This window comes from Hipposideros armiger, unplaced genomic scaffold (assembly GCF_001890085.2).
Source record: "Hipposideros armiger isolate ML-2016 unplaced genomic scaffold, ASM189008v1 scaffold_34, whole genome shotgun sequence".
In the NCBI taxonomy this organism is placed as follows: Eukaryota; Metazoa; Chordata; class Mammalia; order Chiroptera; family Hipposideridae; genus Hipposideros; species Hipposideros armiger.
Genome location: NW_017731384.1, coordinates 2,213,373 through 2,225,898, shown reverse-complemented (window position 1 = coordinate 2,225,898; position 12,526 = coordinate 2,213,373). Strand labels below are relative to the sequence as shown.

Sequence of the window (12,526 nt, the reverse complement as noted above, 5' to 3'; positions counted from 1 at the left end):
CACTTGTGTGAATGTCTGAAGGGTGATTTACGTGCATGGCTGAGAGTGTGTGAGTGTGTGAGCATTAGTGTGGGGGGTGCGTACATGAGTGTGTACCAGGGTGTGTGTGAGTGTGTGAGCCAGTGTGTGCCATGGGAGTGTCTCTGGAAATGAATGTGAAAGCAGATTCGAGTATGAGAATGAGTTGTGTACGTCTGTCATGGAGGGAGAGCAACTGCATGCATGAACTTATTTGTGTGCCCCAGTGAGTGTGCGTGTGTATGAGTGTGAGTGGGCGAGTGTGTCACACTCTGTCGCTCCTGGGTCAGTGGGCCCCAAGCCCAGGCCGTCCCAGGCTGAGCCCAGAACACACCCAGTGAGGGAAGTGCGGCTGAGGCTCCCACCTGAAGATTGGCCCAGTCCTCAGGTTTCACTCATGACCCTGTGACATCAGCGGCAGCAGCTGTCCCCGCCGGCCCGGCCCCCCTGGCCAAGTCCCCCAGAGTCCCAGCCCCAGCCCGAGGTGGGCACGACAGCAATCACTCTGCTCCCGTCCAACAGTGAGTACCTCACCCCTCCAACACCCCGCCTGGGCCGGGCACCCCAAGGGCAGGCCACCCCAAGGGCAAGGCACCCTGGCCCCAAGCCCAGCCTGGCTCTGAGGAAGTCACCACTTTTCTCTAGGCACCGCTGTCCTGCCCACACCAGGCCCTGCTCTGCGGCTGCCCCCTGCCAAAGCTCCTGGTGACTTGACCCTCTGTCCCCAAACTTGCCACCCTCTGCACTGTCATCTGCTCCCTGTGCCCCTGCTTGGCTGGCTATCCCTGCCCTCAGCAAGGGTCCTCTCCCTGGTCACAAATGGCCCAGTGGCTAAGGCTCGGCTCCGGATGGGCATGGGGTGGCCTAAGAGACAGAGACTGGGCTGCGTTTCTTCAGGAGAGGACAGTTGAGGAAACAAAGCAGTGACTCCGCTCTGCCTGTTTGCAGCGGCTCAGAGGCAAGGGTGTTGGGGGGAGGAGAGCGGCAGGAGGCCGGGTGGGGGGTGGCGGGCGGCTCCTTTGCTCTGCTGAAACAGGAATCTGTGAGATGCCAGCCGAGGACTTTTCTCAGGCTGTGCCGCCTGCCCAGGCTCTGCCCACCACCCTGTCTTTCTGGCCAGCTTGGAGCACAGGGCGGCTCCTTTCCTGGAGAAGCGGGGAAGGGGAGGGGGCCAGAGTAGTGACCCCATATAGTGGCCAGAAAGCTATAGGGCCACAGCACTGAGGGGACTCCAGGGGACTCAGGAGACTCAGGGCCAGGTGGGGCAGGAAATAGGGGCAGGGGTACAGTGCCAGGGCTGAGCTGGGCACCCAGGACGCTGAAAGTGGCTAGGAGAAGGCAGGATGGTCTGAGCAGAGATGGGGGAAGGCATTAGGAGGCATGTGGAGCTGAAGGGTGGCGGGGTGTGAGGCGTGTTGCTTACCAGAGAGGGACATTTGGTCAAAAGTTTGGGAAACCCCATCTAGGGGACCCTGAAGGTGGGGGGTGAGGGCTGCCTGGGGCTTTCCAAGAATGCACTGGTGTGGGAGGGAGGCCTGAGCCCCTTCCCACTCCACTGGGTTCATTACAGTGTACCCCTACTCCAGGCACGGGGTCAGGGAAGGGGGCCGGGTCAAGATGAGGGCTCATGGAGCCCCACTGTGGGAGGCTGCCCTTCAGGTGGAGATTAGACATGTCCCCCTCTCACTCATACCACCTGCAGGGGTCCTGCACAGAAATCCATCAGCCCACAGCCGGGGAAGTAGAGCCAAAAGGAGCCTTGGAAGCTGTTTAATTCAACCGCTAGCGATGAGCCAGCTTGGGGAAAGCAGCTAGAAATAAGTTTCAGGCCAGTCTGGCTTGCCTGGAGAGGAGAAGGGACTGACAGAGAGGTGGGGTGGAGCCGGGGGTGGGAATTGTTGTCACTCATCTATGACCAAGGCTGTGACTGTGCCTGGGGCCCTGAGCTAAGCTAAAGATACCCTGGAGATGGCAGTGGCTAGACAGAGGCAGAGAGGGCTGGTTCTCCCAGGACCCTTCAGATTCCTCTGGGGTCATCCCCAGTCCTCTGCCTATGGCTGGTGGCCTCACTCTGTGTGGCAGTGGTATGGGCAGTTGTGGTCATTGTGCTGGTAACTGAAGCCATATCTCCTGTGTGGACAACACAGGGACCAGATGTGACCCAAAGGTCCACCCTCATCCCCGTTCCAGGCATCTCTCAAGCGATTGGCTGGAACTTTAGCGGGGTTTGGGAAGGTAATTAAGGGTCCTTCCCAGGTGGCCCCATCCCAGCCTGGTTCTGCTTGTCATTTCTGGTTGGGAACTTGCATGGGGTAGGGGCTCAGGACCTGGGGTCACCTTCCTAGCTCTAGGCTAAATGTCAGGGCTGCCCTCGCCAGGGTTTCTGTTCCCCAACTCCAGGCCCAGACTAAGGGGAGCCCTAAATTGGAGGCTGAAGGCATAGAACTCTTGGCCAGAGCTGGGAATGGTCCTGACAAGGTCCTGCCTTTGGGGACAACTGTGGCCACCAGAAGAGAGAAAAATGTAGATAATGGCAGGGTGAGGATGGGGTTTGGAGAAGGTGCCAGGGGGAAGGATAGCCAGAAAGGAGAGAAGGGATTGGACATTACAGGGAAGAGTGGAAAGATTCTCTCTAGGTGACAGAAGATGAATTGAAGGGAAATGAAAAATCTGAGCCTGAGGCCTCAGAGAGCAGGTAGGGAGAAGGGAGGAGTGAATGTCAACAAGCACGGTACAGGTTATACAAATCTTCCCTCCCATGACGCCTCCACCAAGAGAGCTCAGGCTCAGAGGGTCCTGTCACTTACCTGGGGCAAACAGCTAGTGAGTGGCCAGGACTCTGCCCACAGTGGCCAAGACCACTACTCTCTGGGAAAGAGCTGACGCTGGTGCAGGGCAGGGTGAGGGCAGAAATCTCATTCCTGAGACCTGGCAGGGGAGTGGGGGGTGGGGGGGGGCAGTAGATTCCTATGGGTAGCCCTAGGGTTGTGGCTGGTGTCCCCAGCTCTGCAGTGGCAGAGACGGCTCAGGGCTCCTTGGGGCTCCATCAGAAGGTGCTTATGGAGCTGGGGAATCCCAGGTCCCTCACCTCCACGGCCTCAGCCCCAGGCCTTTCATGTGCTCTGGCCCCCATTCTGCCTCATCAGCAACATCTATTTTTATTCCCTGCAGTTTTCAGTCAACAGCCCTTGTTGGGGGGGCGGGGGGGGGGCGGGGATGGGACAGCAGAAGGAGAGGGAGGGACTCTAGGAGAGGAAGGGGCTGTGCCCCTCCAAGGCCAGGCTGTCCCCCGCTTGGCAGGAGCCCCAGCAAAAATGAAAAGTGCAAAACCACAATATTCGCCAACCCCACTCTGTTTTTGAACTGCTTTGTGAAAGCACACCCTGTAGGTGCTGGGAGGTCATGGTCCAGTTTAGGTTGGGGTGGTGACATAGCTTACTGGTGAAGAGCCAAGGAGCCTGAGGGCCAGCTTCCAGCCCCATTTTACTATGTAAATAACCCCTGGCGAATTACTTAACCTTCTCTGCGACTCAGTTTCCTATCTGTCAGATGGTATAACAATAGGATCTTGGTGAGGATTAAATGAGCTCTTGACTTGTGAAGTGCCCAGAACAGTGCTTGGCAGGTAGTCAGCTCTACACAAGTGTTAACCAGTAGTTAATTATTGGGGCTGTGACTCTGAAATAAAAGGCTCTTGGCTGGGGGGTGGGGGTGGGGGAGGGTGCGGATAACAGAACAGGAAGGCGCTGCAAGAAGGTGGTGGGGCTGCCCAGCAGGAAGCAGGAAGATCTTATCCAGCTCTGGGCACCCTGCACAGCTGGGAGGGGGTGTATTCGTCTTCTTATCTGATCTCCCTCAGCTGAGGGAGATCCTTGTATAAAATGGAGGCAGGGTCTCCATATTTTGCAAATGTTGCCGTGACGGCTGTGAAGCAGAGTCCTTCCGGCTCATATTTTAGTAAGATCTGCCGGTGCCTCCGGTCTTTTCTGAGGTTTGTAATTTTGGAGAAGGATCTTTTACCAGGGTAGTTGGTGAGTAAACACCTCTGGAGCCATTTCTGGGGCTAAGCAAAGTTCTCTGAGCGAGTGGCAGGGCCAGGCTGGCTGAAGGTCCTTTCTTGGGGGTTTCAGGTCATAGGCCCAGGTTCCACAGGCAGCTAGAGGGCCGCTTGTCCTAGTGCTGGTGACCATGACCCCAACCCCCCAGAGCCAGGAAGGCAAGCTCAAAGCCTACCCTACCCTACCCAGATGGTTAGGGGTTGATGGAGTAGGGAGCCATGTTGGCCCTGGAATTCTCCAGGCTCAGGATCAGTTTTGCACAGTCCTCTTGTTGGTGTCTTGGTGAACCCAAGGTCCACCAAGGCCTGTCAGCTGTGGTCTGGGAAAGGCAAGGGTGCAGGGCAGAGAGAGAGCAGAGGCCGAACAGAGGTCAGCATTTGCAGGGTAGATGGCGTGAGGGGTGAGGGGTGGAGGGAGGCAGCCCTGTGTGCAGGGGTGGATCTGCCCAAGGGCAGGTGAGGTGGGCCTAGATGTGTATGTAGAAGAGGGTGCACATATACAAGTTTGTGGGGGACACCATGGAGTCCAGGTCACCATGCTTGGGGGCTCCTTAGAAATTGCCGAGCCAGCCAAGGGCACGAAGCCCCATGCCTGGGTGGAACTAATCAGCCTCCCCACCCTTAGGAGCGGCTGGGAAATGACACATAGAAGCAAGGAGTGTGTGTGTGTGTGTACACGAGTGGGCTGCAGAGGGAGCTGAGGGGTATATGAGGGTCGATTGGTGCAAACAAAAACCAAACTTCGAGGAAAGCTCTTTTCCAAACTATTGTAGCCCCCACCACTCACAGCTCCCAACACAAGGCCCCAGGAGACCTGAGCCTGGTCCTGCCAGGGCCTGTCAGACACCCACCCCAGCCCACGCCTTTCAGGGGCTTGGCTCAAGGACTCTGATCTGCCCTTTGAAGGGGACAGACAGGTGAGGGTCAGGCCAGCCCAGGGGGCAACCTGGATGGGACCTCAACCTGGGTGTGCCCTGTGCTGAGGGAGGGCAGCCATGCCCAGCCCAGTTCTCCAAAGGCTGGAGGGAGACGTCATTTGTAGTAACAGGCTTGTAGATCTGGTGTCAAAGAGCTATGTTCAAATACTGGCCCGGCCCCTTATTAGCTAGGATAATGAATACACTTGCAACATTGCCTGGCACATGGTAAGCACCAAATGAATGTATCCATGACTGCTTTTCATCACGTAATGTTTCTTAAGCCTCCACCTCGTGGGCCTGCACACATCAGCAGGACAGGTGAATGAGCTGAGATTTGGGGACCAGAGTAACCAACACTCTCCACCCCTCTTTCCCAAGTTGACTGAGGCCTGGAATTCTATATACATCTTGAGATGAGATAAATTCCTCTGATTTAAGGCTCAGTCTTAGCAGGAGAAACCCATTCTCAGGCCTTTGTTTCTGGGGAGAAAAGGCTTTCAGGGCCTACAGGTGATCTGGGAAGGTGGGCACTGCTCACAAAACCAAAACACAGCCCATTTGTGGGTTTTTATTTCATCAGGCCCCTAGCCAACTAGAAGCAATCTGGGTGGAGAGAAATGGTCAGGATTAAGAGGAGGAAACAAGTTGGGGGAAAACTAACCCATGTTCTTAGAGAGCCTTTGGGGATTGACAGAGCACAGAGCAGATTGCGGGGGAAGGGGTTACCAGTATATCCTAAACAGGAAGCCAACCTTGGCATACAGTAAATGCAAAATAAATGTGGCCACCACTATCATTCTTACCCCTTAGGGAAGACAAATCATCAGGCTGGTTGAATCAGATGCCTAAAAGTGGGGGCACTTGTTTTGACCCAGTGAGCCCCACATAGAAAAATGCAGTCAGCACCAGCCCACCCCTCATCCAGGAGCATCCCATGTGACCTCAATTGTTTCCAGAACTGTTGGGGCTCTTGAGTGTCCGGAGGTTTCTGCACTAGGCTCCGGGTTCCAGGTTCCAGGCTGCCCTCCAAAACCTCTTGAAGCAGATTTCCTCTGCCGAGAGTGTTAGACCAGGAGAGGAGGGCCATCTGGGTGACTTCCTTCAGGCTCCTAACCTGCCAAGGACCTAAGTGCTGGCAAAGAAACAACACAACTACCCCCTTCCCATCCCCACCCCCACCTCCAGCCTGCCCCCGCTGAGAAAAAGCTGTGTCTTGAGATCTACAACTAGGGGGACATGGGGACCCATTTTGCATTCTTGGAGTTGGGCCACAGTGGGAATGTAGGAATTTGGGAAGTAGGCCACCCGGATGTCCGATGCTGTCTTTGGCCAGGACAGGAAAAGTTTGGAGCTGTTTCACTCTCCCAGAAAGTTCTGAGTCTGAGTGAAGCTTGAGTAGAGGTCTCTACTGGCTACATGCAGCTCTGGGTAATTTTATTTCCAATCCGCAGAGAAAAGAAGCAGCCAGACACTAGTGGGTGACCAGCAGCTTTGCTGGAGATGACGAACATGCTTGACTGGCAGGAGGGATGATGACTGGGACCTGAGCAAGGCCAGCAAGATACCCGCCATCTCTCCATCCTCGGGGATGTGCCCTAGAGTAAACGAGGAAGGCTGTGAGGCGCAGGGCACATCTATTCTCCGTCTTCCAAGAGAGTTTCTCATAGCAGCTTTTACATTCTAGGCTGGCAGAGCATGAAATCCTCTTGGAGGATTTCAGGCTGATGCAATGCAGCTAGGTGGGTCTCTGAATGCTTGAAGGACACTCCTTGAAAGTATAGGTGTTCTAGGAGAGAAGATTCTAGAAGCATACGGTGGCAAGAGGGAGGGGGGTAGTGGTTCCTGTCCTGAGCTTTGGTTGGCCAATAATTTGGGACAATCATGATCACAGACACTCAGCTTCAAGGGATGGCCTTGAACTGAGAGGAAAAATCAAGATCCAACAGGCTTTCACAAAAGGCTGGAGGTGAAGAGGTGCAATGAACAAGGGGAACTTAAGTAGAGGTGAATGTAATAATATTCTACACCTGGATTTATGTTAACCTTGAGTCCTGAAACCCTACTATGATCATTATTAGTTACAGGAGGTTTTGCGGTCAATTCTTTCATATTTTGTACATAGACAATCATGTCATCTGCGAACAAGACAGTTTTATTTCTTCCTTCCCAATCAGTATACCTTTTATTTCCTTTTCTTGTCTTATTGAATTAGCTAGAACTTCCAGTACAATGTTGAAAAGAAGTGGTGAGAGATGACATCCTTGCTTTGTTCCTGATCTTAGTGGCAAAGTTTCTGGTTTCTTTTTTTTTTTTTTAAGGTTTTTATTGGGGAATCGGACGGGGGTGGGGGGGGATGGCAATAGCGCTGGGGAATTGGGGGAAGGGGAACAGACAAGTTGCTGTCCTTTTGGTCTTCAGTCTAGTTGTGGAGGACGTTGCTTCACTGGCCCAAGTTGGCACCATCATTGCGCTCTTCCCAGGCGAGGCAGATCAGTCGCCGGCTTCTGGACGCCACTCACGGCGGCTACTGGCCACTCACGCTGGCTGCTGGCTACACACAGTAGCCCATGACAACCCACTGCAGCAGGGGCTGCAGCCTACGCCGTCCCCTGCGACTCACGGCAGTGAGCCCAGCTCCAGGTTGAGCTGTTGTTCAGCATCTTAGCTGTAGAGGGCAGTGTCACTGGCCCTCATATGTGGGATCCGAACCGGGGCCCTCTGGCGTCCCAAGCCAGCTCAACCATCGCGCCACTTGGCCGGCCCCACAAAGTTTCTAGTTTCTCACCGTTAAGAACTATGTTACCTGTAGGTTTTTTGTAAATGTTCTTTATCAGCTTGAGGAAGTTCCCTTCTATTCCTAGTTTGCTGAGGTGTTTGGTTTTTTAAAATCATGAATGGGTGTTAGATTTTGTCAAATGCTTTTTCTGCATCTATTGATATGATCATGTGGTTTTTTTTCTTTAGCCTATTGATGTGATGAATTACATTAACTGATTTTCTAATGTTGAACCTGCCCTGCCTGCATACCTGAGGTAAACCCCACTTAGTCATAGTGTATAATTCTTTTTATACACTCTGAGATTCCGCTTGCTAATATTTTGTTGAGGTCTACCTGGCTTTAAAAGGGAAAAATCAATTGCACAGTTTGTAGTATGGGGAAGCTCTAATCGACCACAGTTCATGAGACAAAGCTCCAGAGGTGACTGCAAACTCCACCTTGTGAGTCGGCAGCTGAAGAAGCAAATGCCATCTTGGGATGAATGAATACAAAGGGTGTCCAGGCCAGGGAGCAAAGGCCTCTCTCTCTGTGGTCAGACTATATCTGGAATTGGGTGTTCCGATCTGGCAACACCACAGAGAGAGACAGTGCTGGGCTGGACTTACTCCAGAGAATAGCTAACTCACCCTCCAGCGTCCTAACCCTTGGCTTCCTCCCTGCAGACAGCTGGCCCCACCTGGCTCCCCGACTCCCGACCCTTCCTCCCTACCCCCTATTCCTGTCTGCACACCATCTCCAGGCCCTCAAGATGGCCTGACTTTACCCACCACTTCCGCCCAAACTTCCGTTTCAACAGAGGTTCCCATGGGGCTTCTCACTTACTAAACGGGCTCTGGCCCTGGTGCCCAGGGAGCTGGGTTTTAGTTTTGGCTCAGCCTCTCATTTATCACTCTCTAAAATTATCTTATTTGCTTTCCTATTTATTATCTGCCTCCTCCCTCTGGAATGCAAGCTCAGTGAGGACAGGCACTTTGCCGCCGCTAAATCAGAGCCCAGCGTGGAGCAGATGCTCAGGAAATGTTTGTTGAATGAATAAGTGTGTGATCTGGAGAGAATTGCTGTTCCTTTCTGGGCCTCAGTTTCCCCTTTTGTAACATGAACATGTTGGACTCATTGATCTCTCAGGTGCTTACAACTCCAACATTCCTGAATTCAGTGGGATGAAGTTTCCTGGAGACCCCCACCACCACCACCCAGGCCCATAGTTGCCACATCTTAGGATCAGGGCTGAGGCCAGAGTCTGATCTCTGGCTGGTAGAAGGAGGGATCAAGCTGTCACACTGGCCCCTTTACTCCAGGTTGTGGCTGGAGGAGCCACGTGGAAATCTGCTAGTGTGACACCCAGCCATGATATGGGGCACGGTTGTGTTTGTCCCTTCCAAGAAGTCACCAGGCATACTTCTCAGGTGTCCTTTTATTCCTCCACTGATGCCTACTGAAAACAATACAGCTTATCCCATGTATTCTAGATACACTGAATAGGTGGGTACAAGATACGTACATGCTGGCCCACCCCAACCCAGCAGCCCTGTGAGGGGCTCTCCAAGGCTGTAGGATGAAGTCCAGACTTCTGGGCCTGCCATTCAAGGCCCTGGCCCAGCTGCCCAAGCCACCTCCCCCAAATTCCTAACCAGATTTTGTGCTCCACAAAGGCTGACACAAGTGTAGTTCCCTATGTCCTGCCTCTGTCTTTGCTCTGGTTGTTCCTTCTCCCCGGAGTGTCCTTCCCCTCCGTTTCCCTGTGCTCATAACCTACTCATCCTTGGAGACTCAACTGAAAAGCCACATCTTTTCTTCCCTGACCTGGAAGTAACCACTCGTCCACCTGAACTCCCATAGCATAATCACCTCCCTCTTTAGGGCAGGCATCACCTTGTCATATTAGAGTTTACATGTGCCAATGTCCACCTTCTCCCCAACTATCAGCTCTGGAAAAGGCAGGATGCCCAATTGGTATGTCTTTGTGACCTATTCAGGGCTAGCTCAGCTCCTGGTTTATAAAAAAAATGGACAAATGGATGGATGGATGGATGGATGGATGGATGGATGGATGGATGGATGGGATATGTCAGAATCCCTTTTATCCCTGGAAAGGTCTGTATCCAAGGCCTCATCCACTCATTCTTTCAGCAAACACATATTGAGTGCCTACTGTGTGCCCAGTGCTGGGACTGGCCATGGGTACCTAGACAGACACAATTCCTGCTCTCTTGGCATTTCAGTCTAGTGGAAGAGACAGACAAATCAATAAAATAAACAAGCAATTACCAGTTATGATAAATGATGTCAAGGAAAACACAGAGGACTGTGATAGAGTGGAGGAGGAGAAACCCTCCTGGAGAAGAGACATTTCAGTATAGACCTGGGGTGAGAAGGAACAGCCAAGTGAAGAGGAAGGGGACAAGATCTCCGGGGAGCGCAAATCCCAAAGGCAGGCATGATCCCAGTGCTCAAGGAGCTGGAAGGAGGATGGGGGACTGGAGCAGAGAGGCCAGGAGACAAAGGTAGATAAGGGCTGGATCACCAGGGTCTTTTAGGCCACCACAAGATGTTTAGGTTTTATTCTAAGCGTGTTGGGAAATTATTGGAGAATTTAAGCAGGAGAAATAACAGGATTCATTTCTTGTTTCTAAAAGATCACCAGCTGCTTTATGGGACTGGTTTGGAGGGACAGGACAAAGGCAGTCAGAAGGAAACAGGCTGTTGCAAGAGATTATTGTGATATGGACCAGGGGGGAAAGGTGAGCTTAGGGATATTTTGAAGATGCTATTTAATAGAACGTTGGACGAGCTGGATGTAGAAGATGAGGAAAAACAGAGAATTCAAAGAGACACCTCGATTTTTTTTTTTAAAGATTTTTATTGGGGAATTGGGGGATAGGAACAGTGCTGGGGAATTGGGGGAAGGGGAACAGACAAGTTGCTGTCGTTTTGTTTTTCAGTCTAGTTGTGGAGCACATTGCTTCACTGGCCCAAGTTGGCACCATCATTGCGCTCTTCCCCAGGGCGAGGCAGACCAGTCGCCGGCTTCTGGACGGCCGCTCACGCTGGCTGCTGGCCACTCACGCTGGCTGCTGGCTACACATGATAGCCCATGGCAACCCACTGCCACAGGGGCTGCAGCCTACGCCGTCGCCGGCGACTCACGGCAGCCCAGCTCCAGGTTGAGCTGTTGTTCAGCATCTTAGCTGTAGAGGGCAGTGTCACTGGCCCTCATATGTGGGATCCGAACCGGGGCCCTCTGGCGTCCCAAGCCAGTTCCCAACCATCGCGCCACTCGGCCGGCCCGAGACACCTCGATTTTTTACTTGAGCAATCAGATGGTTGGTGGTTCCATTTCCTGGGTTGAGGAAGATTGTGGGTAGAACAATGGAAGAACACAAGTATGTCATTCAGACACTGTGGGCTGGGATGCCTGTTAGTTACCCACATAGAGTGGTCCAGGAACCGGCTGAATAGGAGCCGGCTGAATAGATATCAGCTTGGAGTTCAAAGGAGAAGTTTATCATATTCTTGTAACACTATTTACAGTCACAGGGATAATGCCATCTGTACCCAGACTGAGTCCTGAGAAACTTAAGAGATTGGGGAGAGAAAGAGGGACAAGCAAAGGGAACTAAGAAGAAACAGCCAGGGCCGGGTGATTGGAGCGCTGGTTAAGAGCTGGCTTGGGAGCGTGAGCTCTGAGCAGCAGGGTCCCCTGTTTGAATCCCACATGGGCCAGTGACGCTGCACCCTCTACAGCTAAGATGGTGAACAACAGCTCGACCTGGAACTGGGCTGCCATGAGTCGCTGGCAATGGCATAGGCTGCAGTGGGGCTGCAGTGGGCTGCTGTAAGCTACTGTGAGTGGCCGGCAGCCAGCGTAAGAGGCCGTCCAATGTCCGATGAGCAACTGCCTCACCCGGGGAGAGTGCAATCATAATACCAACACGGGCCAGTGAAGCGACGTCCTCCACTAGACTGAAGAACAAAAGGACAGCAACTTGTCTGTTCCCCTTCCCCAATTCTCCAACGCTGTTCCCTCCCCCAATTCCCCAATTAAAAAATCTTAAAAAAAAATTTTTTTTTAATAAAAAAATTATAAAGGAAAAACAGCCAGAGACACAGTAGGGAAACCATGGGTGTACTCTCATGGAGCCCAAGAGAGCAGAGCATTTCCAGAAGGGGGCTGCCGCCAACTGGGTTGAATGCTGAGAAGCTGAGGGAGGTGAAGACAGAAATGTGTTCAGTGGAGACTTGGCAGCAGAGAAGGTGCTAGTGACTTGACAAAAGCCATTTAAGTTGAGTTGGGGGAATGCAAGCCAGGTTGGAGAGCAAAAAAAGGTAAGGAAATAAAGACAGCTGGTGTAGACACTTTCCAAGAAGTTGGTTTGTGAAGAGGAACAGAAAAATTGGGCAATAGATAAAGGGAGATGTGAGGCCCGGAGAGTAGTTCGGTCACCATTGCCATAATTTTGAAGAAGGGAGAGGTCGATGGTGGTAGAGACAAGATAGCTAGGGAATAAGGTCCTCGGGAAGGCAAGAAGGGTCAGGCCCGGAGCCCATGTGGAAGGTCTGGCCTCTGGTGATTCTTCTTCTGAAGATGGAGGAAGAAGGGGGCGGGGGTAGTGACGATACTTGTCGATTCGACAGTGTGTGATGCCTCCTGTTTTCTCAACGAAGACTGGAGGCAAAGTCACCAGCTGGGAGCATCCTGAGGAAGAGTGAGAAGGTTTGAGGAAAGAAGAACAGGCATGAAGTAGTTGCTCT

At 52.7% G+C, this 12,526-nt stretch overlaps 1 protein-coding gene across 1 annotated transcript in view; it reads left to right on the top strand.

Moving 5' to 3' along the window:
• The first annotated feature begins 484 nt into the window (after positions 1-484).
• Positions 485-12,526, top strand: part of SCN4A (sodium voltage-gated channel alpha subunit 4) — a 44,420-nt gene continuing 32,378 nt past the window's right edge. The window contains exon 1 of the mRNA XM_019637817.1: positions 485-539. The gene's annotated coding sequence lies outside the window, so the exon portion shown is untranslated. The remainder of the gene's footprint in view (positions 540-12,526) is intronic.